The sequence below is a fragment of the Pelmatolapia mariae genome, linkage group LG10_11, assembly GCF_036321145.2.
Source record: "Pelmatolapia mariae isolate MD_Pm_ZW linkage group LG10_11, Pm_UMD_F_2, whole genome shotgun sequence".
Classification (NCBI taxonomy): domain Eukaryota; kingdom Metazoa; phylum Chordata; class Actinopteri; order Cichliformes; family Cichlidae; genus Pelmatolapia; species Pelmatolapia mariae.
This window is the reverse complement of record NC_086236.1, coordinates 33,772,380-33,777,644: the sequence shown is the minus strand read 5'-3', so window position 1 is coordinate 33,777,644 and position 5,265 is coordinate 33,772,380. Positions and strand designations below refer to the sequence as shown.

The 5,265-nt window shown below is 40.7% G+C and overlaps 1 long non-coding RNA gene across 1 annotated transcript; it reads right to left on the bottom strand.

The window, feature by feature from the left end:
- Positions 1–2,786: 2,786 nt before the first annotated feature.
- Positions 2,787–4,826, bottom strand: LOC134637780 (uncharacterized). Its single transcript, XR_010095171.1, has 4 exons — positions 4,730–4,826; positions 3,284–3,959; positions 3,126–3,197; positions 2,787–3,032 (listed from the first exon to the last, which is right to left on the bottom strand). It is a non-coding gene; the product is annotated as an uncharacterized LOC134637780 (long non-coding RNA).
- Positions 4,827–5,265: the final 439 nt, after the last annotated feature.

Sequence of the window (5,265 nt, the reverse complement as noted above, 5' to 3'; positions counted from 1 at the left end):
TCCACAGCACAGGTGGAATACAGCGAAGACCAGCAGGCCATGCTTAAGGTACGGCTGGATGTAACACGCTTGTCTACAAGACTTAAAAACAGTTTCTACCATCAAGCCATACGACACCTCAACCACAACACTTAAGCACACACAACACACTCCACAGGATGCACTCAGAAGCTACCCTGCAGCTTCACAAGCACACTGTATAATCTGCACTGGTCACTTCCCTTTATTGGTATTTATATTGAAAAAAAAGTGCAATACTGTAAGAACTGCCACTACAAATTTTGTACTGTTCACTTTATACTGCTGCTCATTCCTGCCACTGTGCAATATCCCATTTACCCCTGGCTGTACGCTTTTAATCCTCTGCTAGCAGGAACGAGAAGGTACACACACACACACAGACACACACACACACACGCTCCTCACACCACAGTCAAACGTGCAGCTTCTGCACCCTTCAAAAACATTCCCTTCTCCTCACAACGTAAAACTCTCCCCGCAGATCTAAGCTGGCGAGGTGGCGCAGCGGCCTGACCAAGAACTGAGCTTGCGGAGCGGTATGCGGGAAAACCACCGCTTCCATCCTTTCCTGAAAAGCCTTTGAAAATACCGAAAATACCAAGTGTTAAAACTTATTAATCATTGTGATTCTTGACAGTTTTCTCTTGTAAGTAGACTTGTGGCTTAAGTCTCTTTTCATGCGACTAAAACGTTGAAGTTCCACAGAACTTTTGCCTCCCCGCTTCCCTCCAGCAACCCCGCTGCCAACTTAGCTTTCCTCCTCTCTATTCCCTCCCCTCAGCTTTTTGTGTTTTTGTTTCCATGACAATGTTTGGGTCTAATTTTGTTCTGCTTCGTTGGCATTCCCAAACTCCCCTAACTAAGTAGCATGTTGTAGTAGTCTACTTGTGTGTGCACGACTCTCCAGGAACTTTCCGTTTGCCAATCATCTGTACAAAAAAATGTCGCTATCAGTGTTATTTGTCTCCTGAAATGAGTTTCATTCTATTTTGGGGTTTTTTTTGTTGTTGGTTTTTTATTAAATTAACATGCTTGCATGATACCTGCAGCAGTCCTTGGGAGAAGACCAGGTTTGCTCAGTTTAAAACAAAAATTAACCAAATCAGCCAGCTTACATTTGAAACCATGAAGGAAAAATCTACAGATCTCTCCAAGTGACGTGTTAGGTTATGCGCTGCTACCTAAACTATAGCTAATAGATTTATAGGGTATTTTTCTTCTCGCAGTGAGATTTGCATCAGGCTGAAACAGGCTCTGAAACAAAAACTCAAAGTGGGAATGAAATTTGACAGGAGGGCCACGCCCGATTTCCACGGTTATCCACGTCATACTTAGATCGGGCCATCGCGTATAGGTGTAACGGAGAAACAGCCAATCAAATCGCAGCTTTTCAGGCATTGGAAAAAAGGAATTTTTTTTACACTGAAACGTCTGAACGCGGGTTCGAGTCCTGGTTGGGACAAAGGTTGTGTTACATTATCAAAAGTTAAACACCATTTTCAATTTACTTATTGTGGATAACATTTATTTTTTACTTTGCTTTTTCTTATTATTTCATTATCATTTTATTTATATTATATAGTGTTATGGCCTGTGGAGCAATTTTTCTGCATTACGTACCTATACTGTCATAAAGTACATAACTCATCTGTATCATCACAGTTTTGAGATGATACATACCAGACATATAGTCTACAATTATGCAGACATCCAACTTTTAATACAAAGACTAAAGCTAAAACTATAATACAGATACATTCTGATGACATAGAAAATGAAGCTTATACATAATTTCAATAAGGCATATCTGTAATAAGTCATCTGTCTGCTTCCTGGTGGCTGCCAGTTTATATCTATTCATTTTCCAGCACAAACTCAGTACTGACATCATTACTTTATTCCAGTCATGCTCTTGCCAGCCTCCACTCTGCATGCTTTAAATCTGTTGCTCTTCTGCTTCTGCCATTCTGCGTTTCAGATCCGCAGCCATGCAGCCCGCCTCCTCTCCTTTCTCCTCCTCACTGTGGTCACTCAGAACCTTGTCCCAGCCTCCATCTTCATCTTCATTACTATCAGCATCTTGACTCTGGGGTGGTTGTTTTGCAAAATCCTGTCACTGCTGGGATTCTTTTTGCTATGATGGGTCATTGGAGTCTTAACTGCAAAACAGTTAGATTTATTTCTGTATCTCAATAAATCATGTTCAGTTTTTCCATATGATCTCTCCTTATTGAATTGTTTTTGTAGATAAGCTTCAAGCTAGCAAGCAATACCTAAATCAAAAATATTATCACCAGAAGTGAGAAACTGTCTGCAGCTCCAGCTGTGTGCTGCATGTATTAAAGATAACTTCAGACATTGTGTGGTGGTCATGTCTGAAACAGGCTGTACAGTCACACAGATAAAAGACAGCAGTCATGTTTCTAATAATATAAATGAAAACAGAAAGATTATGACGATAAAAGCTGTGAGACCCCTCTAGAGAAAGGACGGCTTGTTATCATTACATGAAGTGATTTAGAAATAGTATGTAAGCTTTAAGGCCAGCACTCACAACTTACTAAACTGATTACCTGATGGTGAGCACACACAGATATATAAACATATAGGTGAACTCTAAGAAGAAAACTGTGTTGATATTTTTGCAGAAAACTATTTATTTACACTTTTATATTTACAATCTGTTTTTATTTATATAAACAAAAGAAACATTCACAACTAGAACAAAACTGTCTTATGTACAATATCAACTGTTTCTCCTTTATTTACTGTTTTCTTCCACCATACAGCCAGCATACAACTATACTATTAGAGGAACATCGCCAGAACGTGGCCAAACACACAAAAACAAGAACAAGACAATATATAAAAGTTCAAGTTCAGGCTCAGCTTTGGAGAGCAATTCATGTAAAACTATTTTACTCCAGTTCTGAAACATTTCATTTGAAAACCTTTGTTTGCTCCTGAAGATCCTCTGGGTGTGGACCCTTCTGCTGCTGCTGGCACAGTGACTAGTTATGCAGAGACAGAGGACAGAGGCATATGAGATGTAAACAGACTTAGCCATTATCACTTCTGACATTTAGTAATAACGCAGTACTTACAGCTCTGCATGTGTAGTTTTGGAGGTGAGATGCTCAGCATTGCGTCCTCCAGGTCTTTATCCTCATCCATCCCTATGATGCAGGCAACAAATAGATAAATATATACTGAACTTATTTCACATCAACAACGTTATTAAAATATTATTAAAACAACTTACCCAGGGGTTTAGTTGGAGCATTTGTGGAAGCAGATGCAGACTGCTGCTTCTTCCGCAGGTACTGCTGCAGCTTATGCATCCATGTTGCTTGACTGCAGCTCTTCCTCATGATAAAGTCTGCATAGCCGTCACCTCTGCCGTCCCAAATCTCCTTCCAGGTGCTCTTGGCTCGTGAGCCAAAGCCAACCAGCTGATCATCCTCAGAGGCTTCTGCTGCAACACTCACTCTGCTGACCTCGTAGTCCAGAAGAGTTTATATCTCTGCAAAACTGAGGGCATACTGTACAAATGAATGCAAGCTCTCCTTGCCTTGCCTTTCTTCCACAGAGGTCCCTGCAGCCTCTTCCTTCTGGAGCTCTTTGATCAGGTACATGGTGTACCCGACATCATTCTCCAGAAGCCACCGGAAAGATTTCCCTTTAAATTTTCCAAACTGCAGGATGTACTCTCCCAGCACTTCCTTCATGTTGGAGGCATCGCCTCCTCTCTGATAGACGACAGTCAGAGCATTCTAATGTACAACGTCCTCCCTCACAGGTGCAGACTTGTCCTGAAGCTTGGGGTCATTTTTAATCCGTCGAGCTTCTTTTGACGGGTCCTGGAGAAGGTATCCAAGTGGCCCCTTGCGGAACGCCACAGAGATTTTCCATGGATATGGTGCAACTTTCTTGTGCATCTTGACATGCAGTGAAAAAATAAACAGTTATATTAAACAAAATTGATTCCAAACACAAACAAAGACATTTCAGGTTATAATCTTGCTGCACATTGTGGCTGGGTTTAGACAGCAGGATGCAGGAGAACAATAAAGAGACACAATTTGAAAGAACATTGACAACATTTGCGATAAAAGTGTTTTTTCCTCCAGACATAACAAATTGTTCTGTCTGTAAATAAAAACCTTTCATGGTTGAATGATTATTGGCATATCTGCAAAATTTGTGATAACTGCTTAGTAGTCATGGCACAGAAGAATTGCTGGTAGATTATCAACATATCTATTTAAGCTATCGTGTTTATTCATACACGAGTGGGCATTGCTCATGTTAGTGAGATATCAAGACAGACTTTCGCATTGATAAGGTGACTGACCATTACAACATGAAAGTAATACATTTTTTTTAAAGCAGGTTCAGTCATTTAGCATGTCATCTCATAACAAGCCACTTATCGGTTATTTAATTTACCACATTATAGTAATGTCAGTGTCACAGCAGTCAGAAACCTACCAAGTTTATTTAACACGTCAATGAAACACGCAATTTATTTAAGGAGCAGGTTCATTCGTGATTTACCGTGCCACTTTACAACAGCGGATAAACTCCCACTGTCTTTAACCGAGCAATGGATGCTTCGTAAATGCAATCGCAACATGCCTATTACCTGTAATATACACCTGTAAATGTATGCTGTTGGTTTACTCTTATTCCAAATGACGTTTCTTACCTTTGATCAATGAACGAGGATCGTTGAGATGTGTTGCGAGCGGTGAGTTACTTGTTCTCTCTCCCGAAATGTAAAAGTGGAGATTTTTTAAAAGTGCCGCCGCATCTCAAACTCGCAACAGCGCCGGAAGACCGTAGTGGCCAAAAATATATTACATCCGTAGTGGTTTAGCACTGTCGCTACCCGATCCGTACCGGAAACCCGATCGGTACCCCGCATGCGCAAATCTTACGTCACTTCCTCTCTTTGCCAACATTGCGACAGTTAATGTTTTTGAATGACACGGTTGGCGCCCAGTTAGCTCCTAGCATTTCTCAACAGCTCTGCCTCATTTTCGACTACCGGGACATTTAAACAGTGGATAATCCATTTACAAACAATTTCATGCTTTTCTCCTCAACAGAGAGCGTTCCCCGATTGAATAACAGCGCCGTAAAATAAGAAGAATGGCGCTTAATTACAGAGTTAATAATACAGACTTTGTAATATGTTACGTGAAGATTCATCAGCCAGATGACGTGTTTACTGACAACTGA